The 25,755-nt window shown below is 43.5% G+C and overlaps 1 protein-coding gene across 1 annotated transcript in view; it reads right to left on the reverse strand.

Moving 5' to 3' along the window:
- Positions 1–25,755, reverse strand: part of LMNTD1 (lamin tail domain containing 1) — a 440,913-nt gene that overhangs the window by 277,184 nt on the left and 137,974 nt on the right. The gene's annotated exons all lie outside the window — the stretch shown is intronic.

Raw genomic sequence — 25,755 nt, forward strand, 5'->3', positions numbered from 1 at the left:
CTAGGCCAACTTCAGGTCAGAGAAAATTCTCTGCAAGCATAGTACTGATGCCGCCCCTGGGCCTGAGATACTGACTGTTGATATTGAGAAACCACCCAGGTCAACATCTCAGTCATCAGATTGAGCCAGACAGTAAAGGAGGGTGCTGTCGAGGCCATCCAAGACTGTAAGATGCATTTCTTAACCAAAGGCACAGCTAACAAAACAAATTGACATTGAGTATCAGTGAGACCCTGTACCCACAAAGGTAGATTACTCCCCATCAATAACACCCAGTAAGACCATTCAACCCTCAGTTGAAACACACACTCCAGCACCTGAACTACAACAGACCACGTCCTGCAAAGCAGGACATTCCAAGAAAGACTGCAAGAAAGTACCAACCCCTATGTGACAATGTAAACAATGAGGGTCCTCCCAAAGCCCCATCTGGACCCCCCTTTGCCTGGTGATATGAACATGATGTAAAATTGAATAACCTGAAGCGCGACATTAGGTGTAGTTCTCTGAATCGCCTCAAAGGACTGTTGGAGCTGCTTAGTAGTAACAACCTTGGCCATGTCTAATCCCCAGGTCTGGGGCCCCCTTACATTACCTAAAAATCTGATACCATTGAGAGAGACATTCAGACTAGGTGGCAGCTGGAGGAACACCTGATCTAAAGTGGTAAAAAATATGAGAGGAGACCGCGCCAGCAACAAAGACAGATAATAGTGTTAATCTTGCAGATATGCAAAAACGTGGTGATTAGGGAGAGCCCAAACCTGTTTAAGCTGGTCAATGGATAGAAAATTACCCTCCCCCACTGTCTCCAGATCCCCCAAGTATTGGCCTCCCCCAAGATGCCAAGCCTCAAAGGGGGAGGAACCAAGCTCTGCAGGAAAGTTGGTGTTGCCCCACAGGGTTATAAACGGGTCAACCCCCGTACACCACCCAGGGTATGTCTCCACCAGGACCAAGCCTCAAGGCCTCATATTTAGTAAAATTAATTTTTGGACTCGCAAAGGCCCCAAACTTACAAATAAGTTGCATAACTCGAGGCAGGTTAGTAGACACCCGATCAATGATGAGGAGCATATAATCTGCAAACAAGTTAATGCAATACTCAAATGGGCCAACCCAAATACTCTGCAAGACCTCAGCCTGATGAATTTTTGCTGCTGAGGGCTCTAGAGAAAGAACAAAGAGCAAAAGAGAAAGGGGGCAGTCCTGATGTGTGCCCCTACCCAAATGAATCACTGGGGACAAAGAATCATTGAGGACTATCTGAGCAGTAGAACTTTTACAAAGAACACAAACTGACCAGGAATGAAGCCCACCTGATCCGGATGGATCAACTGAGGGAAAAATCTGTTCACCTGGATGCCAGAAAAGCAGCCAGAATTGATGACAGCCTGTACCTCCTGCCCAGAAAAAGGAACATTAAGTGCTTGTAATTGGGCCTCGGATAAACAACGGAGGTTCAAGGACCAGAAAAGGAAGCGCACGCCTGTCATCATACAAAGACTCTTAGAAATGAATAAACGCTTGGACGATAGCATCCTGTTTGGTGAAGGGCGTACAGTATGCACCTCTTGTCCGACTAATATAACGTCTAGCCGAACGTTGTTTCACCAAAAATGCCAAAAAGTTCCCAGTTTTATTGCCCCAGTGATGGAGCTTGTATTTGTATAATCGGATACTTTGATTAGCTTGCTGATCTACAACAGCCTGCAACTGGAATTTTGCTGACATTTAATCCTTGTATGATTGAGCATCTGAGTGAGTCAGAATGGTCCACCGGATCTCTGTTCACTTCCAAGTCAGTACTACAATGTCCCCTGACCAGTTCTTATTAAGCCTGGATATGTAAGCTATGATTTTTCCTCAGAGGAAAAATCATAGGGTCGCTAGTGAAGTTAAAAGTGCCCTCATTAATGAGCTGGTAATCATCAAAAGGTGGATAGGCGTGCAGACAACTGTGAAAGAAACTTATGTGAATACACATTGGGGGCACATATGCTGCAGACAACTACCTTTACTCCAGGGAGCTCCCCGGCCACCAATGCACACCTGCCCTCTGGGTCTTGATATAGAATATGAAGGGTAAAGGCAAGGCGTTTGTGAAACAAAATTGCTGCCTACTGTTGAAGCCAGCATAGTAAAGGTCACCTACCCAGTCCTCTTAAGTTTCAGATGTTCTGATTTACTCAGATGTGTTTCCTGCAGCAGGGTGATATCTACATGATCTCTCTTAAGGAATTGCAATATGTGGGTTCTTTTTACAGGGGAGTGAATACCATCCACATTCAAAGATACAAGTTTTAACTCAGGTGACACCATTAGGATATTGTAAAATAAACAAGCTCAATGCACCAAGTATGGTCCAGATTGTTACCAGGTAGGTCTCCTAGCTAAGCCTACCCGAAAGAAATGTACCACTCATTCCAGTCTCCCTACTTACTCTGGAACTCACTGGCACTAAGGGACCCTAACCCTCTTTCCCCTATCTGCCCACCCCCAAACCAAAAACAAGACACACACATACCTCCACATCCAACTACTAAAAAACACTCTCCAGGCATGCAATACTCACATCCTCTGCTCACCTATACCCCACAGAAATGTAATCATCCCCTCCCCCCCCCCCCAAAACCCACAAGAACATGAGAAACAGATGGAAAAAAGAGGAGCATAGAAAAAACTGCAAAAAAGAGAAGCAAATTGTGTTCTAAGTTGGAAAAAAAGGACAAAGTGCCTATTAGCAGTCCTTGGCAAGAAAACAAAGTCCACAACACAATCTAGATGGCCACCAGGGGAGAAAAACCCCCAGGTCATCCAGTGGCCGCACAGACCTAGCCAAACGGTAGAAAAGGCCCAAGGGTTCCAAACAGTATGGTTCACAGGATATGCAAGTGCACACAGTCCATGGGGTCATGGTGCCTCACAGATGTCAACCAGCCTGGGGCCAGCAGAAATGAAAGTAAAGTCAGCCATGCCCAGAGTACTGTTCACTCTACACCCTAAAACTGAGCCCCAAACAGCCCCCTCTGCTAAGAGAGACCTGCAGCCAGAAACACAAAGGCCAGGTTAGGCAGGGTGCTGGTTCAAGAATGCCCACAGCGCCTCTGGTGTCTCTAAGGTAAGCAACTTGTAATGAGTAATCCACAGAAAGTGAGCACTCTGGGGAAAGATCTGTCAGACTCAAGGGTGGTTGGCCTCAAGATGGTGGCACCTGAAGCCCACACACATACAACAGAGGAACTATGAAGGGAGAGTGAGATGGAGGTGATAGATCTAAAGATGTTGTTGCAGGAGATACAGGACTCAAAAAATGAACTAGTGGAAAGAGTGTCGCTTGGCAAAACCCCTCCAAATGCAAATGGGGGGGTGGGGGGCAGAACAAAGGCAAAGAAGTGGCATTCAAGAAATACAGAGAGCAACAAGAGGCTTTCAGAAAAGATTACTAAGTGAAAATCAAAGAAGCCAAGAGGGAAATATGGCTAGTAAAAGCACAAGTGGAATAAATAAATGGCTAAAGATATAAATAGCGGTGACAAGACTTTTTTCAGATATGTTAGATAGAGAAAGGCTAGAAATGGAATTGTAAGACTTAAAGATGCTACACCTGCTATGTAGAAAAAGCAGATGTACTAAACAAATACTTCTGTTCTCACAAAGCAGCACATCTACACGGACAGGGTCAAAGCACACAATATGGAAGCACAAAGAAAAACAGCACCAAGGGCCCTCCAGGTTGGGATAAACGCTGGTTCTTGATTAATCAAAGAAGGACCAAAATTGCTCTGCCTCATAGCACTAGTGAATGCCATCCTTGGAAAATAGTTGTCTTTCTTCAGTAGAGCTGAAACCTTCAATTTTGGTTTCTGAAAGTCTAGATTTACATATCCATATGACTCCTGATACAGGCGCTTCTCAGTGAAACTTGACCTGTGTCTAGTCAATGAATAAAGGACCAGCATTTAACCCAACCTTGAGGGCCCTTGGAGAAGGACCATGGATACCTGCCAAAGGTATATATTGGGAATGGAATGGATATTGCACTGTTCACGAAAGGAAGTATTTATGAACATAGGGCCGGTCAAACCCAGTAAGTGGGGTAAGCACCGCAGGAGGGCGCCTACCTTCAAGGGCACCGCTGCGGCGCCATACCGTGCCACCCTTGGTGCTTTAAATCTTTAATTTACCTCAGTTCCAGCAGCCGCGTCATTTGAAAGCCCTGCCCCGTCTCTAGCCTTCCCTCCCTTCGTGAGTTTGTTTCACAGTCCCACCTTCTGATGTCATTTCCTGGAGGGCGAGACTCTGAGGGAACGAACTCACGAAGGGAGGGAAGGCTAGAGATGGAGCAGGGCTTTCAAATGACGTGGTTGCTGGAATGGAGGTAAATTAAAGATTTAAAGCACCAAGGGCGGCGCGGTATGGCAGGGGATGGGGGCGAAGGAGAATCGCTGGACAGGGACAGGGTGGGAGAAGAGAGAAAGGAGGTGCTGGGGGGGGGGGCGCGGGTGCCAACTCATAGTCTGCAGGGGGGCACCAGAGACCCTAGGACTGGCCCTGTATGAACAGCTTGAAAAACTGGACATGGACAAAGCCATGGGACTGGATGAAATGCATTCCAGAAAACTGAGGGAACAGAGAAATGCTGGCAGAAACCCTTAAATATATATTGTGAAGATGATGAGGCTTTTGTGAAGATGAAGCTCCCACCTCAGGATCACAGGTCCCTCTTTTCACTCAGGGTGAGCTGGTTCTCCCTATGCAGATTTTATGTAAATTAGTACCCTACCCCTTTCTACTCGGGGTGACCTGTTTCTCAAAAAGGCAAACATATTCAGGTCTCATCAACAGGATTTTTCTCATACAAATCTTTATTCCCGACTCTGGGGCACACTTCTTTTAGCTTAAAACACTTTCATAAGCTTAAACAGTTCTTCTTGCACAGTTCAATACCCAACAGATTTCTTCCCCCTGAGCCCTCTCACACAGGCCTTTGGGCTCAGTACTAACTCAGTCCTGGACACACAGTCCCTCCTTGTAGCACCCAGCTCTAGACACCCAGTCTTTTCATCTTGGACACACAGTCCCTCTTTGAACACACAGTTCTTATACTTGATACTTCCTTGTAGCACACAGTTCTAGACACACCGTCTTTTCATCTTGGACACACAGTCCCTCTTTGAACACACAGTTCTTATGCTTGATACTCTAAGGCCTTCTTACCCCAGCCAGCTTCCTTCTTGGTAACACACAGTTCTAGACACACAGTCTTAAGGGCACAGCCAGTACTTCTCATGGGGATCCTCCTGCTTCAGCTACCAGCCCTCTTCTTCTTCTTCTGCTGCTGCTAGCTCTCCTCATCCCTCACACTCAGGTGGGGTATTAAGTGGTTAATGGCCAAACAGGACCCAGCCCATAACCTGCTGCACCTGTTTCTATCCCCAGGGCTCTCCTCGGTCCTAGCGACCTCCTGCTATACATCCCTTACTGGCTCCCTTTAGTGACTCACCCAGCCCTTCTCCCTGGACATTTTAGGGGAACAGCGCCCTCTAGGGACCTAACCAGGGTAGGACAGCCTCTTCCTTCTCACAATATTTAATAGATGTTCCCTTGAAAGATGAAGGTGATGCCCTGGGGCTGAATAAGTTGATAATGCAAAAAGAGGTTGTAGAGGCCATCATACAACTGGCAGGGAGGAAGGCAGCGATTAATCGTGATTTCACAATGTAATCGAAATGCAGCCTTAAAACTGTTAAAGAAGAAAAAATAATGAAAAGATAAGAAGTACAAAATACAAACTGAAAAATTACAAATTAAAGAATCTAAAACAGCAGAATAGCTATAAACAGCCTTACAGTTTTCACAGTCTACTTCAGAAAAGCAAGCCTAATACTAAACAAAGCACTGTAGGACTGTATAATCAAAGCAAAGAAGAATGTAGCAGCAGGCAAAAGGTGTTAAAGGAGGAAATGATTAAGAGGTGTGGAGGGGCATTTTCGATAAAAACATCCAAAATTCAAGTGGGGAATATAGCCATTTTCAAAACAGAAAAATTTCTTTTTTTTTTTTTTAGGGGGGGGGGGGGGGGGAATGGCTATTTGCTAGATTTTTTTGTGCTCTGTGCATTTATCTTTGTGGTCCATTAAAAAAAATAATAAAACATTCAAAATCAAGCCATTGGGATGTAGGAGGAGACAGTATTTAGTAGACTGGCCACACAGTCATCCCAGGACAGCAATGGGGCACCCTAGGGGGCACTGCAGACTCCAAATAAATACACCCTGGTACACATCTCACCATTGCTCCCATATCCTGTCTACTGACCCCCCCCCCCCAAAACCCACTAACCCCAACTGTGTACCACTACAATAGCCCTGGTGGATGAAGGGGGCACCTACATGTGGGTATAGTGGGTTTCTGGTGAGGTTTGGAGGGCTCACAGTTTCCACCACAAGTGTCACAGGTAGGGGGAGGTATGGGCATGGGTTCACCTGTCTGCAGTGTACTGCACACATCATTAGACTACTCCAGGGAGCTGCATGCTGCTCTAATGGACTTGAGTATAACATCTGAGGCTGGCATAGAGGCTGGTAAGTAATGTTTTAAATCACATTTTTGGGGGTGGGTGGGAGGGGATTAGTAACCACTGGAGGAGTAAGGAGAGGTCATCCCTGATTTCCACCAGTGGTCATCTGGTCATTTAGAGCACTTTTTGTGGCTTATTCGTTAATAAAACAGGTCTGGACCAAAACGACCAACTTATAGCTCTGGATGTTTTTGTTCCATTATAGCAGAAAAATGTCCAAAAGTTAGGAATGACTAGATCCTGCCCTTAACCCACACCTGACACCCCCCCTTGTGATTTGAATGCACTTAATAGAAAAGCATCTAAAAATTGGTTTTGAAAATAACAACTTGGATGGGGTTTTTTTTAGGAAAATGTCAAAATGCAGATTTATGCCACTTTTTAGATATTTTTCTCTTTTGAAAAGGAGCCCCATAGCGATTGCAGATGTAGAAGACAGCATGAGAGTTAAAGGGTGGCAGGGAAACAGTAGCAAGTCAAGCAGAAAGAGTTTCACGGGCTCTGAAGAGATGACAATAGGAAGAAGCTTCATCTGTACTGGAGTGAAGAGACTGAGCTGGCAGGAGCAGGGAGATCCCAAGGAAGCAGAGATATGTGGAAGTCTCCATCTCTAATCCACAAATGATTTCATTGATAAAATCTCAGTAGATCAAATCATATAGAGGTATGTTCTATACAGATCGTTAAAAGCTAGGCATAAAAAAACTGAGTGTTAAGCTAGTATTCTATACCAGCAGAATTGTGCACCAAAGCTGTTATAAAATACTTGCATAAATCCACAGTTATGCACTGAATTCTAGGCATGATCACTATGACTGGCATAAATAGCACCTAATTGCAGCAGTTGGGTGCGTAATAGCAATTATTCTATAAAGTGTGCACAAGAGGAGTCAGAACGTCTCAGACATGCCTATGCCCCTCCCACATTAACACCCCCTTTGTATTTGAGTGTGAGAGAAGTTAGGCATGCTGCAAATTAGGGCCAATTATTGCTTGTTAGTGTCAAGCATTTTCAAGATACTATTCAGAATGGCACCCGTATACATGCAAGACATGATAGAGCTATCATCAAGAAATGCAAGCCCAGAAACCAGAAGTTACCTACTTCTTCAACTACCCAACTGCAGAAACATAACATATAGAACCATCTACACAGCAGGATTCAACTACCTGGGATCAAAATGGTGGAACTCAATACCAAAAGCCATAAGAAGTATCTACAACTATCTTCAATTCAGAAAAGAACTGAAAACATACCTCTTCAAAAAAATTCTATAGATAACCATGCAAGCCACAAATGACCTCTTTTAAGGCACAACTGTAAAAAATTACTGTAATTTTACTTTAAATTATAAGCCACTTTGAACCAAAACTTGTTTTGGGTAATAGTGGGATACAAGAATGCATAAATAAATAAATTATTGGTATTTATCATTACATTATACTACATTACATTTCTGACATATCCCGCTAACACTTCACAGTTCTAAGTGGGTCACAAAGGTCAAGAGGCCAGGACAATCCCTGGGAATTACACAAGCCCAACATAGAACACCACAAACCTAAAATTACTAAACATCCCGTAAGATATATTTCTTAAATAAACTTGTTTTAATCTTCCTTTTAAACATAAGATACTGTCAGTGCCTTAGCGAGGGCAGCTGACACCCGGGGCGGGTTGCCGCTGCGCACCCCCCCCCGGTGCACACGGCGCCCCCCCTCGGCGCGCCCTCCCCCCTCCGGAGCGCACCCTCCCCCCCCCAGAGCGCATTCTTACTTGATTTGGAAGCGAGGGGCGGGCGAGAGGGTCAATCCGCCCCGAGTGCACATCACTAGGAGCTGCGTCAGCTCCGTTGGTTCCTTGATCTCTCTGCCCCGGAACAGGAAGTAACCTGTTCTGGGGCAGATCCTACGCCACTGGATACTGTTGAGGAAATACATAAAATTTACCAAAATCCCTCTAAAGTCTTGCAACTTGAAAAGCCAAAGATTTCTCAAAAACTGAGGGAAAGACAAAAAACATAGGGGGTCTTTTACAAAGGTGCGTTAGCATTTTTAGTGCACGCTAATGATTAGCATACGTTAAACGCAAGAGACGCCTCATAGGAATATATGGGCATTTCTAGTGTTGAGCGCATGTTTATAGTATGCACAAAAAACGCTAGCGCGCCTTTGTAAAAGGACCCCATAGTTTTGCCCACTCCCCTAAGTCTCAAAATAGCACCAAAACAAAAATTAGACAAAAAATAATCTGGAATCAAACCTTGCAAAACTTTAAACAAAAGACAAGCATGTTTAAAAATAATCCTGACCTCTAATGGCAACCAGTGTAACAACACAAAATGAGGATGTACTATCATACTTGGAGGGTCCAAAAATCAGATGGACTGCCAAGTTCTGCACTTTGTAGTTTTTTTTTTAAGTATTTTTGTACAACTTGAATATATCGAGTTACAATAGTCTAGGTAAGACAATATAAGTGCATGAGTTAAACTTTCATATTGACATCTGTGAAAATATTTCCAAATAGTACACAATGTTCTTATCATTCAGAAGCACTTCTTAACTAGTGAATTAACCTGCATTTCTATTGAAATTGCAATATCAAACAACACCTAAAATTTAGTGACAATTAATTATGTTACATACATAACTGGCCCTATTCTATAACTGTGCACCCAATTGCGTGTCTGGCATTTGGTACCATTTATGGAATTGGGGGGAAAGGGTAATTTTATAACAGGTCACTTTGAGAGGCCAAGTAGGTGCCTATTTGCAGCTTATTTTATAAAGACACATAGGTGCCTCTGGAACGTATTTTCAAAGCATATGGACATCTCAAAATGCCCAAACGGACGTCCACATGCTTGAAATGTCCAAATTCCAATTTTGTAAAGGCAGAAAAGAGAAGACCAACCCTTCAGTACATCCAAATAACAAAGGGGCGCATTTTGAGCAGGACTAGGGAGGGCCCAAAATCAGGACGTCCAACAGCGATTACCAAATGGGAAGAAATGTCCAAGCCTAAAAAGAAGGATGTCCTAAATTAGACCTGTCTTATGAGGGTACAAACGTTGCTCTGATTGAGCAGCTGACCACTTGAGGGATCAAGGCATAACAGCTCCTTAATCCCCTGGTGGTTGCTGCTCCCCTTCCTCTCCCTTGAACGGGGATACCAGGCTGTATGACAGCTTCAGGTATTGTAGGCATTCTAAGCAAGCACAAAAACAAATCTGAAGAGTAGCCTAGTGGTTAGAGCAGTGGCCTTAAGACCAAAGGCACAAGGTTCAAAAACTCACTTTAACTCTTTTTTCTTTTAATTATTGTGAGCCCTGCAGAAACAGAAAAATACCTATTGCACCTAAAAATATAAGCCACCTTCAAGGCTGAAAGCTATTGAAGTGATGTACACTCAGATACAGTAGGTATTTTTCTGTTCCATAAGGGCTCACAATTAGAAAACAAAAGAGTTAAAGTAAGATTTGAACCTGGCTCATTTGGTTTAAAGTCCACCGCACTAACCACTAGGCTGCCCCTCTGCTTTGCAGGAAGGTATGTGTGGCCGTTCTTTTAAGAATACTACCAGGCTGACATCTTTGTCCCTGATTTTTTGCTGTTCATATGTTGGACGTTCCAGTAAGTAAAATGGCTGTTCGTGCTGGACATCCTCAACACACGGACGTCCATCTCACGTATTTGCAAACAGGAAATCCTGACATTTTCTTGTTGGAAAGTACTGGAGAGATGGACTTCATGAGCTGGATATCTCTATTCTGACTTGAATAGTAATTAGAGGAAGAGATTCCCAATTATCGATACAACACCAAAATGCAAGGTTTTTTTTTATAGATAGTAAGCAATCATGGAGGGTTTTAAAGGAGGAAAAAGCTTTGAGAAGCTCCTAGCTGTACGTTACACACTGCTGGAGCAGGACTTCTTCATCATTGGCAAAAAACCTCCTTTCTTTTAAACAGTCCATTTGATAAAAAAAAAGTTAAGTGTTAACCAGAAATCAATACAAAAAAACTCAGCTTTGGCTGCCGGGTCTCTTCTCTTCTTTCAAACAATCTAATAGAACTGACCATGACCAACGGTGGCCAATGTTTCGAAAGACTGCGTCAGGATCACAGGCCAGGAAAATTTCAATTCTGTTCAAAAAAAGCCGACAGAGCCACTGTTGGTCATGGTCGGTTCTAATAGATTGAAAGAAGAGAAGAGACCCGGCAGCCTAAACTAAGTTTTCAGTTTGAAAGAAAGGAGGTTTTTTGCCAACGATGAAGAAGTCCTGCTCCAGCAGTGTGTAACGTACAGCTAGGAGCTTCTTGAGGCTGTTTCTTCCTTTAAAATCTTCCATGACTGCTTACTATCTATAAGAGAACCCTTGCATTTTGGTGTTCTATTCTGACTTGGACATCCTTTCAAAAATACCCCTCCATGTATCTTTATAAAATGCTATGGGTATAATCGGCAGAAATCAAGCATAGATTGAAGCCACAGATAGACATTTATGCCTGCTGAGGAGCAAGTGTAAATATTCATACATAAGCCTTGATTCCACCCAAAGCATGCTGTACTAGAGTTCTATACAAGTATTTATTATGATTTTGCTCATACTTTTTTTAGGTAGCAACTCAAGGTGAGTTTGTACCTGAAGCAATGAAGGATTAAGTGACTTGCCCAAGATCACAAGGCATAGCAGTGGGAGTTGAACAGGGCACCTCTAGATGTTGAGACCGGTGCTCTAACCACTTGCATCTGTGGGGATAGTTTTATGACCAACATTTTATGCACCTGTGCTGTCACATACACACATACCCTAAGGAGGTCATTCTATAAGGAGGTGTCAAAAGTTAGGTGGCAAGTATATGTGCAAATGCTGCTATTCTAGTCATGTATGTGAACACATAGTGGAGGAGTAGCCTAGTGGCTAGTGTAGCGGACATTGATCCTGGGGAACTGGGTTCAATTCCCACTGCAGCTCCTTGTGACTGTGGGCAAGTTACTTAACCCTCCATTGCCCCAGGTAAAAAATAAGTACCTGTATATATGTAAACCGCTTTGAATGTAGTTGTAAAATACCACAGAAAGGTGGTATATCAAGTCCCATTTCCCTTTCCCTTCCCATAAAAAAAGAATCCAACTCCCCATTATACTGTAAGTATGATTGGGTGGAGTGTGGGTGCTATAAGTAATATATGTATCTCCTGATCCTATCTGCAAGCATTTATACCAGCTCTAAGGTTGGCCCACAATGCTCATGCCTAGACGCATACATGCTTAAACTATATATCCGGTTGTGTAACTGACATATTCTGGAAGGCAGGGGTGTCCAACCTCGGTCCTGGGGGGGGCCACAATTCAGTCTGGTCTTCAGGATTTCCCCAATGAATATGCATAAGATCTATTTGCATGCACTGCCTCCATTGTATACAAATAGATCTCATGCACATTCATTGTGAAAATCCTGAACACGCGACTGGGGAAGAAAGCACCTACTTTCCTTTTTAAAAAGGCTCCCAACAGGTGCCTAGATATAAAAATCCCCATTATGGAATAGAGATGACAGTGGGAAGAAGCCTCAAATAGTGAAGAGACTAAGTTGGCAAAGTGGCGCTTATATAAATGAACTTCAGTTTGCAATGAAGAAATGTATATTAAGTAGATATCCAATTTATAAAAGAATAGTGATTGTGATGTTCCTATTTTTTTTTCTTTGTGGCATGCTGGAAGGACATTTGTGAGCAGTCACCAGTGTCAGAATACATGCAGTTCTTAATGCAAACTCTGCAGCCATCATTAACTAGATCCCATCTATTCAAGGCCACTCAAGTGCTAATCATTGTGAATCAGTGGTGATTGATGATTATTGTCACATCATGGGGAAAAGACAGGCTAATGGGTGGACTTCAGCATTGATTTGATTACTGTCAGAGACCCCACCTTTGCAGAAAATGAATCATGTCCTTCTCATATCCTGTACTGTTATCAATTAGTCTTCTATTCTCCTTGACAAAGACCAACTCAATTTACTGCAAATAGAGTGAGAAACAGGACCCTGCTACTGAAATGAAATTCACACAAGTGTAGTAAGCTTTGAAATAGTACATTGAAACATGTTTGCTATAGCTTTACATATATCTCAACTGAATTTGTGTGAAGAATTATCTATGGTTTCTTTTCCAACATACTGTAGGTGTACTGTTTGTTTTTTTTTTAAAGAAACTTCATTATCTTTTTAAAACAAGATTCATTGTGTCAAGCTTTTTGAGATGAATATCATAAATCTTTATTTGTTTTACAAAACCACCACCACTTTATAGGGCCAATGTGCAAAAGAACATTTTTTTGCATTCTAAGAACGTGCAAATGTTCCACATAAGGGGCCGGATTCACTAGATGGTGCTCAGTGCTGTTCTATAGAGGTTGATCTGGGCTGAGCGCCCTTTACGGAATAGCACATAGTGCCGATTCCCAAGCCCAAATTTGGGCGCTATGACTTACGCCTGCTGAAACAGGGTGTAATTCCTGGTGTCCAACTTGGGTGTGCATGCCCAGTACTCTATAACACTATGTGCAAATTTTCAGAACGCCCCTGACCTGCCCATGCCCCTCCCATGATCATGCCCCCTTGCGAGTTGCACGCAAATCCTGATCGGTGCCAATTAATGTCAATAATTGATTGCTAGAGCCAATTATTGCCATGAATTGTCTTGTTAACCAATTAAGTTGCACATGTATCTCAGGACTGTGGCCAAATTTTGGTGTGCAAATTTGGGCACTCTTTATAGAATCTAGGAAAAGGTAATGATCACAGAAACAGATTGTGATCACCTGGGAAGTTCTTATTCCTCACAGATGAAAAGCTTGATGAAAGAAAACCAGGGCATTGTGTTAAAGGAGAAAAGTACAAAAGCAGCACCAGTAATAGAAGTGTCAGTACCAAAAAATTGTCCCAATTGTATTAGGCTCCGCCAACCTGATTATAAAGAATTTCCAAATCTATCTCAATATTTTGCCTGTATATAGTATATCTGATAACCTCTAGAAGGAGTCTTTGGAATAATACACGCATTGGGATGAGCATTAGCAATGAATTTGAGATAAGATCATCTCCTACGTACCCTGGAATAAGGATAAGCTTCATTCCTGTCATGTATGCACAAAATCAACACATTGGGAGGCATTACCTCAACAGATAAGATGTATTTTGGATTGCAAAGTTAAAAATGTACAATTGTAGACTGATAATAATAAGCTTAGGGGTTAATATTCAGCCCATAGTAATAAGCTGCTCCTAACCGTGGGCTAAACTAACCCAGATATTCAATGCCAAGACAAGCACAACTCCTGGTGTTGAATATCCAGGTATGTGTGCTGAACTGTAAGTTTACCAGGCACTGGCTAATATTCAGACCAATGCCTGGTGTGAGGAAGGAGGAAGAGGGACTGTGTAAAGACCCTGCCACCTCATGCTCAATGCTCTCCTATCCCCTTATGGAATAAAGACAGCTAAGAAAACCAGCTGCAAGTAAACTTGCAGCCAACAGAGGGGCACAAGGTCTTCTAGTAAAAGGTTGCTAGGCACCCAAGGAAAGGTATACCCTGTTTCTCCGAAAGTAAGACATCCCCCGAAAATAAGACCTAGTAGAGGTTTTCCTGAATTGGTAGATATAAGGCCTCCCCCGAAAGTAAGACCTAGCAAATTTTTGTTTGAAAGCAGGGCCGCCGAGAGCCAGACAAGGCCGCCCCCCCACCCGAGGTCGCCGGGCCCCCCCTCCACCCACCCTCTGTCGCTCCCGGAACTAACCTTAATCGCCTCCTTTCACCTTCACAGCAAGCAGCAGCAGGGCAGACCTCTCCTTCCTTCCGTGCCCCACCCTCGCGGACATTACGTCAGGCGAGGGCGGGACATGGAAGGAAGAAATGGCCTGCCCTGCTGCTGCTTGCTGCGAAGGTGAAAGGAGGCGTTTAAGGTTAGTTCCGGGAGCGACAGAGGGCGGGCAGGCCAACCCCGATCCAACCCCGATGTTTCCCCGAAAAATAAGACAGCCCCTGAAAATAAGACCTAGTGCATTTTGGGGGGCAAAAATTAATATAAGACAGTGTCTTATTTTCGGGGAAACACGTTAGAAGGTTCAGGAAAGATCCTGGATACCCAGACTGTTTGGGACGGAACCTCCTGAATAGGGGAAGGGCTTTAAAACTCCTAGAGCTTGGGACTGGGAAGGGGAAGTGGAGGAGCATTTTCCCCAACCCATGTAAGTGGAACTCAATAATACTCCAGATGAAGTAAGGGAGAAGACTATGGTGTTTGAGAGCTCAGTCACTATAATACCTGAAGAATGCAAAGAAATGAAAATAGGAAACTGACTCTTGAAGGACTTGTGCATTGTATCCGGCACTTGGGTCCCTGTATTGCTCCTGGACAATTGAAAAATTGGTACTTAATCCAGCTGCTTGCTTTGTAAGTAAAGCTTGATTTATTTATTTATTTTTTAATTGCTGCTAGCTACTACTACTACTTAACATTTCTAGAGCGCTACTAGGGTTACGCAGCACTGTACAAATTAATAACTAAGGACGGTCCCTGCTCAGAAGAGCTTACAATCTAAAGGACGAAATGTCAAGTTGGGGTAGTCTGGATTTCCTGAGTAGAGGTGTTGTGATTAGGTGCCGAAAGCGACATTGAAGAGGTGGGCTTTGAGCAATGATTTGAAGATGGGTAGGGAGGGGACCTGGCGTATGGGCTCAGGGAGTTTGTTCCAAGCACAGGGTGAGGCGAGGCAGAAAGGGCAGAGCCTAGAGTTGGCGGTGGTGGAGAAGGGTACTGATGGGGAGGGATTTGTCTTGAGAGCGGAGGTTATGGGCAGGGATGTAAGGGGAGATGAGGGTAGAGAGGTAAGGAGGGGCTGCAGATCGAGTGCATTTGTAGGTTAGTAGGAGAAGCTTGAACTGTATGTGGTATCTGATCGGAAGCCAGTGAAGTGACTTGAGGAGAGGGGTGATATGAGTATATCGGTCAAGGCGGAAGATAAGACGTGCGGCAGAATTCTGGATGGACTGAAGGGGGGATAGGTGGCTAAGTGGGAGGCCGGTGAGGAGTAGGTTACAGTAGTCAAGGTGAGAGGTAATGAGAGAGTGGATGAGAGTTCGGGTGGTGTGCTCAGAGAGGAAGGGGCGAATTTTGCTAATGTTGTAGAGGAAGAAGCGACAGGTCTTGGCTATCTGCTCGATATGCACAGAGAAGGAGAGGGAGGAGTCGAAGATGACACCGAGGTTGCGGGCAGATGAGACGGGGATGATGAGGGTGTTATCAACTGAGATAGAGAGTGAAGGGAGAGGAGAAGTGGGTTTGGGTGGGAAAACAATAAGTTCAGTCTTGGCCATGTTCAGTTTCAGGTGGCGGTTGGACATCCAGGCAGCAATGTCGGATAAGCAGGCCGATACTTTGGCCTGGGTTTCCACGGTGATGTCTGGTGTGGAGAGATACAGCTGGGTGTCGTCAGCATAAAGATGATAGTGGAAACCATGAGATGAGATCAGGGAGCCTAAAGAAGAGGTGTAGATTGAAAAAAGGAGGGGCCCAAGGACAGATCCCTGAGGAACTCCAACAGAGAGTGGGATAGGGGAGGAGGACGAACCATGAGAGTGTACTCTGAAGGTACGATGGGAGAGATAAGAGGAGAACCAGGAGAGGACAGAGCCCTGGAACCCAAAGGAGGACAGTGTGTCAAGAAGTAGGTTGTGATTGACAGTGTCAAAAGCGGCGGATAGGTCGAGGAGGATGAGGATGGAGTAGTGACCTTTGGATTTGGCGAGGAACAGGTCATTGCAGACTTTAGATAGTGCCGTTTCTGTCAAGTGTAGAGGGCGAAAGCTGGATTGAAGCGGATCGAGGATGGCATGAGAGGAGAGAAAATCAATGCAGCGGCTGTGAACAGCACATTCAAGTATCTTGGAGAGGAAGGGTAGGAGGGAAATGGGGCGGTAGTTGGAGGGACAGGTAGGGTCAAGAGATGGTTTTTTGAGGAGTGGTGTGACCACAACATGCTTGAAGGTGTCCAGGACAGTTGCAGTGGAGAGAGAGAGAGGTTGAGGATATGAAAGATGGTGGGGGTGATAGTAGGCGCGATGGTGCTAAGTAGGTTGGTGGGGATGGGGTCTGAGGAACAGGTGGTGGATTTTGAGGAGGAGAGGAGATGAGCGGTTTCCTCTTCGGTGATATCAGGAAAAGAGGAGAAGGAGGCCTGGGTTGGTTGGTTGAGAGAGTGGGTTATAGGCTGAAGAGGAGGAGAAGGTTTGGTGGTGAATTCAAGGTTGATCTTCTGGACCTTGTCACGGAAGTAGTCGGCCAGAGATTGAGGAGAGAGTGAGGGGGGTGGGGGTGGGAGCAGAGGGCATTTTGAGGAGGGAGTTGAGGGTGGCGAAGAGACGACGAGGATTAGAGCTGAGGGAATTAGTCAATTGGGTGTAATAGTCCTGTTTGGCGAGAAACAGGGAGGATTGGAAGGAGGATAGCATGAATTTGAAGTGAATGAAATCAGTATGGGTGCGAGATTTCCTCCAGAGGCGTTCAGCCGAACGGGTGCAGGAGCGAAGGTATCGGGTGCAAGGGGTCAGCCAGGGCTGGGGATTGGTATGCCTTGTGGGACGGGAGATGGACGGTGCAAGGGTGTCTAGGGCAGAGGAGAGAGTGGCATTGTAAGTGGAGACAGCTTTGTCAACAGAATCGGAGGACGTGATGGAAGGGAGGAGATCAGAGATACTAGAGGATAAGGTGAGGGGGATAAGCTGATGAGGGGAGGGCATAATAGAGGTCAGGCCCTCTCTATTATGAGCAATTGTGGGAGGGATATGCTAGCTGTTTGAGGCCTAGGCTTGTAAGATGTGCCAAACAGAAGATATGAAATACATATTTTGGGTGCTGAGTAGTTTTTGTTTGAACCAGTATTTTCATGGAATGAGACTATTTGGGAAGCAGGGAATTTGGGAACTTTTTTTTATTGCCTAAAGACTAAGTCATAGACTGTTTTCTGGTATGAGACATTAAGTTGTTTAAAAGGAAAGGATCTTCTTTTGAAAAGCAGTAAAGGGAACTTCTAGGGAGCTCATTTGCATAAAGTTCCTATAGTCAGTTGGATTTTTTTTGTCTTGTCTTGTGTTGTTTATATACAAAGAAAAGGAAAGGAAACTGAAACCTAGATATTGCCAAAGTGGTGCATGTAGCCACCAACTTTGTGTGTTCATTTTTTTCAAGTTGTGATGCCTTGACTATATGCTCCTCCTTCGTGCAGAGTTGAAAGGGCATCATTGAAACATGCCCTCTGGTGTTGATTTCTCTACTTATTTCTTGTAGTGGAGTGGTCTTGTCTACCCCTTGGGAGAGATCCTGTCATATTGGTTAATTTGGTGCATAAAGTTAGGACAGCCTTATCATACTTCTGCATTTGCTCCTTAGTCTTTTCCATTTAAGAGTATAGCAGGTAGTATAATAGTTTTCAAAGAAGATTAACACTTAGTCTTTGTTAGGGGCACCAGAAGACAAGAGACTTTGAGGCTCTGATGTAGCATTTTAGATGTGTTGGTCCCCAGGAGACAGGTAACTGTTAAGTATTACTTGTTTCTTCAGCCTCTGATGCTGTTTCAGGATCCTGTACAAGTGGTAAGGGGTTCTGGTCACCCAGTTGGAAATATACAACTATACTAAGCTTCTCCTTTACTCCTTGGACCCAGGAGTGGTGCAGCAGGTTCTCTGTTCCCACTGTCCCAGTCATAACACAGAGCATAAAGAGCTGCTGTCAGTTCTGACTAGAGCCTTTGGGCTAGATGGGATCCCCCTTTATAAAAGGTCAGTGGCTGGGAAGGCATGGAACCAAAGACAAAGATTTGAATGGTGTACAGGATTTTATATCTCTGGTGAGTTTCCTCTAGAATTAGTCTTCTCCCATGATTACAAAACTGGACACAAGTGATATCATGGTAAGTAAAAGTATATTATTCTAGTACAACGTCTAGGTGTCACTGCAAGCAAAACACTGCACGTAAATCATGGGTGCAGCCATACTGTTCCCAAAATCCATTCCTGAAAATTCACATACCTAATGAGGGCCATGTAAAATTAGGCACCTCCATATCATTGTGGGTACTTTTTTACTCCTTTATGCATTAAAACTCTTTTATAAAATTGCCCCCTAATGTGGGATTTTATGTTGGTGTGGAAATGAAAAGGGGCATGAAGGTGTAGGGAAGGCACACTGTTGATAGCACAGGTAGTTTGTTTAAAATTTGATATATATTGGTGTGCAAAATCTGGAATAGATTGCAATGTAAATTTTCAGTATTATTGGCATTCATTTTTTTTGTTACATTTGTACCCCGTGCTTTTCCACTCATGGCAGGCTCAATATTCTTATTTTGTGTTATTATTCTTTGTGGCTACAAATATAGAATATTCTTTCGGCACACATTTTTTGCAGGTGTGGGTTATTTTTAAAGCACTTGTTCAAAGTCCTGCCTATCTGGCAAAGTAATTTACTACCCATGGGCAGAGGACCGTTCATATTGATTGCCTCAGTACGCCGTCCATCATTTGCAGGAATATTCTTGCACTTACAGTGGGGTTGTGATTCATCAGGTGAGCAGTTAAAAAAGACATTTTTTCTAAATTGGCAGATGTATGGTGAACTTGACATTGCTTTAAAGTGTTTCTGTAAATACGTATCAATTTATTTTACTGGAAACAGTATTGCAAGCAACATTTTAACTTGTTGGCCCATTTGCTCTTTTGTCACTTTTCTTTATACTGACTATATGCTAAACATATCCAGCAGCATTTCTTCTTACCCTGACTGCCAAAACTTCTCACAGGCAGCATAGTATCGGACTAGTTTTGTTGTTAAGGAAGCATAGCAAGATCAGTGCTCCACTGGGGAACATTATTCAGCTGTATTATTTGCTCTTAGCCATTAATTTTTCCTGCAGAGCTGATCATTATTATGCAAAATGAATAATGTGCTTCTGCATGAAACCTCACAAGCTGTGTTATTTATGGAAAGCTAATGCCACCTCAAGCACTGTTGTTATTTTTCCTCCCCAGGAGCATCTGTTAACACATGGCCTGATGCTCCCAGGGAACAACTTAAACTGGTGCATTAGCAAAGTACCACCTCCTGCCCTCTTAAGTGCCCTCCCACACACCCCAATACCCTCTAGCTGCTGGAACGTACTGTGGGGTGTCCCTAGTGGGTAGTGTGGGGCAGGAGTGATTCCCAGCATCAAAATGCTGAAAACCTATCATTTTGGTTGGGTTTAAATAATAATTTTTATTTTTGCTCTGTTGTTTTAAGTATCTGTATAATTTAGATATTGTTCCTTTTGTATACCGCACTGAACCCAAGTTATGGAAAAGCTGAGGTCAAGAAGTGTAACATTGACATTTGATATACAACCATTTGACATCAAGGCAGTTTAGAAACTCAAACAGTACAGGAAAAACAGCAAACATGCAACCCCCCCCCCCTCAAAAACAAAGGGGGAGGGGAAAATGAAACACCTGGACAAGAGTGAATAGAACAACATCAACATGTAAAAAAAAAAAAAATCATAGAAAAGAAAACAAAAGAAGGGAAGAGAAACAACCAGCCCAATGCAGCTGTCAAAAAAATTAATAGGAAATGAAAGATTGTTGAGATACTGAGGAATGGCAACTCTAGAAGATTACAGGATCCTGTTATCAAACTCAGAGTCCAGTTGACAGGACACATTTTACATATGCAAGACCATCATCACGCCAAAGTGGCAGTAAAATGGAGACCAGTTGGTAGATTGAGAAGAAGAGGAAGACTAAAACTGACCTGGAGAAGCAGATGCACTCTCAAGAGGGATTTAAACAAATGGAGGTACTACCTCAGAGGAGATGGAAGCCAGCACAAAGGATTACATTTGGCTCAATAAAGCAGGTTTTGATGGAATCCAAAATGGCCAACAGTGCTTGACACATTGCTGGCTGCTCCAAACTTTCTCCCATGTTTAGGCCTTTTCTTTTGTAAATAGAGTCTTCTTTTTATGTTTCAACATTTTTATTGATGACAGACACAATGCAGAGTATTCGATTACTAACCAAAACAAAAATGCCAACATTATAACTTCCACCTGCGAACTATAAAATAAAATGCGTCATCAAACATTTTAACAGTTTCATCCCACTCTCCCCCTTGTCTTAAATGATAGTTATTGATACTTCATCATATTAAACGGAGCAGGCTGGTGAAAGAGGGGTTGGTGGTTGGGAGGCAAGGATAGCGGAGGGCAGACTTATACGGTCTGTCCAGAGCCAGTGATGGGAGGTGGGACTGGTGGTTGGGAGGCGGGAAGTACTGCTGGGCAGACTTGTACGGTCTGTGCCCTGAATAAGGCAGGTACAAATCAAGGTAAGGTATACACATATGAGTTTGTCTTGTTGGGCAGACTGGATGGACCGTGCAGGTCTTTTTCTGCCGTCATCTACTATGTTACTATGTTACTACGAAAGACTATTCCACTGAAAGTATATTTATCTTGATAAAAGTGTGTATCGGCAAACCTTCAACTGTCGCAGATAGAACTCGCATCCCCAACTACTCAAAGTAGCCAAAATATCATCCACAGTCTGGAGCTGAGTGCCAATGCTGAAGCCGCTCTCCTCTAGGAGGAGCCTAGGGCCTGTAGAGTCCTCTTTTTAAATATCTCTCTCTGTTATTTCCTAATGTATCCTGTATTTGAAGACGAAGAGTGGAATTATGTTTCCATTGTACTTGTTACTGGTTTCCCATTGGAGAATATTTTATTTCCTATTTTTTGCACATTTGTTTATCTTGTTTGTCTATTATGATATATGCTTAATACAAAGAAAGTAAAAAAATAAAGTAGGTTTCAGCACATGCAATCTAACAAACCTTTCTCTTTTTTTGCAGCAAATGGACATCCTGCATGCTTCTGTCCAAATGTTATGCCAATCTGATTCATCTAAATCCAAATGCAACTCCTCATTCCATTTGGAGATGAGATCAGTGTTACATAGGTTCCCATTTTCTCCTGTACACTTATATACAGTAGGCTGAGCAATGTCTGAAATGGGGGGGGGGGGGGGGGGGGGGCGCACAGTCTGAAATGGTTTTCTAATTGACTATAGTATAGGAACAAATCTTTTCCAGAGAAGAGGAAATGGTAAAACTAGAGAACATGAGCTGAGGTTGTAGGGTAGTAGACTTAGGAGCAATGCAGCATACAATGGAGAGGGTCAAAGCACAGAACACCAGCACTCCAAAAATGAAGCACAAAGGGCTCTCAAGAATGGTACAAGTGTGCTTTATTAATGACCCGACATGGGCCATGTTTTGGTGTCAAACCCAAACCTGTCTCAGGGGTCAATTCAACAAATCAACAATAATCTCATGGACTGTTGCTCAAAATATAATGATCCCCATTTTCAACAATCCACTCTGCAGTCAAAAATTTAGAGACTTGATGTGGAACAAACTGCCATGAAAATGTGCCAAAAAACCTAGGAATAATGTCAGGAAATTCTTTTTCACGGAGAGGGTGGTTGATGCCTGGAATACCCTCCTGAGGGAGGTGGTAGAGACAAAATGGTGACAGAATTCAAAAAGGTGTGGGATGAGCACAGAAGATCTCTATTTGCTAAAATGGATGGTATAATACAAAATTAAAAAAAAAAAAACTGTGTGAGTGACACTTAGACATCTACTCCGGCTGTGAAGAACTAAGGCCGGTGCTGGACAGACGTCGTAGGTCTGTGTTCTGTATATGGCAATCCAGTTTAGGATGAGCTGGAAAGGGCTTCAATGGCAACTTCAGTAGCTGGAACTGAGGACAGTGCTGGGCAGACTAACGGCCTGGGTCCTGCAAAAGACAAGATGGATTTGGATAGGCTGAAATGCGCTTTGATAGCAACTCCAGTAGTTAGAACATAAGGACAGAGTTGGGTGGACATCTATGGTCTATGTCCCAGAAACACCAAAGAGAAACTTGTGATCAAGTATATAATATCACATTCATTGTTGATTTAATCATGAATTGATAATGAGTCTGAATGTTGGGGAATGTTGGGCAGACTAGTTGGTCCGTTTAGGTTTTCATCTGCCATCACGTACTATGTTACTATATTCTCCAGGGTTGAACACAACAGCAAATAGCTACTAAACATTTTCCTTAGGATATCAAACTCCTTTACAAGATCACCAAAGGATCTAACCCCCCCGTCATCCCATATGTAACCAGCTAGACACAATGGACTATATTCAGTATGTAGTACCCAAAGATAGGTACCAAGATGATCCATGCTAAGCAAGTAATCTGTAAAGGGTGCTCTGCATGGAGTATCCTTTAGAGAATACTGGTTTAGTGCACATTTTGCGTCTAACTTTGGGCACGAGCATTGATGCCTGCCAAAGGCTGGTGCCCAACTGTTAGGTGCTGTATAATTATGGTACAGCCAGAGACCCCCCCCCCCCACTGGAATGGTGGCGGGCCCAGTCATAGAGCTCAGGCCATTACAGACCTTGGCTGAGTCAGAAATCTGATGGCTGACATAACTGGGAGCTTACTGGAAAAGTATGGCCTAGTTTGTAGCCTGGATTGAGGCCTAAATAAGCTAAATTAGGAAAAGTTAGGTCAATAGATATGGAAACAAATGCAGGTATTCTATAACATTGCGCCTAATTTCTGGGAATGCCCTTGACCCACCCATGCCCCTCCCATGACCATGCGCGCTATGAAATTTAGGTGCACATGTTATAGAATTGGGTCTAGGGCAGATCTGCACATAACTCCTAATTACTGATAATTAAGTGCTTGTTAACTCCAATAATTGATTGCTAGCACCTAATCCACTAATTAGTTTTTGTATGGATCTGGGATCCGCAGCCAAATTTGGGTGGCCTTTACAGAATCCGGGGGAATACCATCCAGTGCCAGCCTCTCAAGGAGCAGAGAATGTACACACTGAAAGATATGTGTTGTAAATCAGTGGGGTAACTGAGGACAGTTTGCCACTGGGAATCCCTAAATATTTAATAACTGGTCCCCATACCCACAAGGCATGAGAGAAACTGGGATTTGCTTTACATAGCTGTCTAACTCTGGGAAACACTGCATATGCATATCTAAAGTGTCAGCCTGGTGTCTCTCCAGCCTCAGTCAGGACTCGCCACCAGTCTCTACTAACCAATGCTTCAAGCATTAGAATCCTGCCACCCAGTAATATAATTTAGGTAAAGCTATGTCTTCCTCTTCTCCCACCCATCCAATTTTCTACATTTCTCCAAAATTTCCAGTTTAGTTGTGGAACTTTTCTTATTTCAAAAACTGCTATTAAGTTCCTTGAAAACTCAGAGAGAGATATTACAGGGAGCATGTTGGAATAAATATAATCATTGATGAAAAAGATTAATTGTATTGATCCTCCCAGTCAATGATAACAAAGCTCCAATCAGTCCTTCAGGTTTTGCTCAGTTTTGCACATCGCTGTGTCAAAACTCATTTTGAATAAGTCCAGCAGTTGGGCTAAAACAACTATGTCCCTTACACTAGTATTTTATAAAGAAATCTAGGCGCCCTCTTGCTCTCATATCCAAGTTTATTAAGCACTTGCTATCCCGCAACAAATATCTGAGTGGCTTACAATTCTAGTATTAGTAGAGGTAGAGAGAGAGAGAGTGAAAGAAAGGATAAAAGAACAGTCTGAGAGGCTGAAATGAATGGTAAAAGCAGTTAGTTTAGTGGGGTTTAAAAAAGGTTTGGATTACTTCTGAAAAGAAAAACCCATAAGCCATTATTAATATGGTCTTGGGGAAACTCCACTAATGGGCTCATTTTCGAAAGAGAAGGAAGTCCATTTTTTGACATAAATCGGAAGATGGATGTCCTCCCAGGGATGTCCAAATCGGTATAATCGAAACCCGATTTAGGACGTCTCCAACTGCACTACGTCGCAAGGACGGCCAAAGTTCAAGGGGGCGTGTCATAATCGAAAAAAACAAGGATGTCCCTGACGAACAATTGGACGTTTTCACCCGGACGTGTTTTTCGTACGACTAAGGCACAAAAAGGTGCCTGAAATGAGCAGATGACCACCGGAGGGAATCGGGGGTGACCTCCCATTACTCCCCCAGTGGTCACTAACCCCACTTCCACCCTCAAAAAATATATTTAAAAATATGTTGTGCCAGCCTCACATGTCATACTCAGGTCCATGACAGCGCATGCAGGTCACTGGAGCAGTTTTAGTGGGTACTGCAGTGCACTTCAGATAGGCGGACCCAGGCCCAACCCCCCCCCCCTGCCTGTTACAATTGTGGAGGGAACAGCGAGCTCTCCAAAACCCACTATACCCATATATAGGTGCCCCCCTTCACAAGTAAGGGCTATGGTAGTGGTGTACAGTTGTGGGTAGTGGGTTTTGGGGGGGGTTCAGCACACAAGGTAAGGGAGCTATGTTCCTGGGAGCAATTTCTGAAGTTGACTGCAGTGCCCCCTAGGGTGCCCGGTTGCTGTCCTGGCATGTCTGGGGAACCAGTACACTACAAATACTGGCTCCTCCCATGACCAAATGGCTTGCATTTGGCCGTTTTTGACATGGACGTCTTTGGTTTTGAAAATCGCCGAAAGTCAGACACGTCCATGTCTAGGGATGTCCAAATTTAAGGATTTAGACATCTCTTGATGGTATTTTCGAAACGAAAGATGGACGTCCATCTTGTTTCAAAAATACAGGTTTCCCTGCCCCTGGATTTCGCCATTTTGCAAGGACGTCCAAATCACAACTTGGACATCCCTTTCACAAATGCCCCTCCGCGTATTTCTAGGATAAACAGCATCAAATGTTTTGTACTGTTTTGGGATCTTGTCAGATTCTTATAACCTGGATTGACCTCTGTTGGAAACAGGATGCTGGGCATGATGGACCTTTGGTCTGTCCAAGTATGGCAACACTTATGTTCTTACAATAAATCACAGAATAGACGGGGCAGTAGTAGAAGACAATAAAGACAAAGAGAAGCAGATCTGAGTTGCTCAGAAGACCCACTCAGGGACAGCCTCAGAGTATAAAAGCATCTTCAAAGAGAAATGTTTTAATATCAGATTTGAATTTTGCTAAGGAAGTCTGCAATCTG

Source organism: Microcaecilia unicolor, chromosome 9 (genome assembly GCF_901765095.1).
Source record: "Microcaecilia unicolor chromosome 9, aMicUni1.1, whole genome shotgun sequence".
NCBI classification, from domain to species: domain Eukaryota; kingdom Metazoa; phylum Chordata; class Amphibia; order Gymnophiona; family Siphonopidae; genus Microcaecilia; species Microcaecilia unicolor.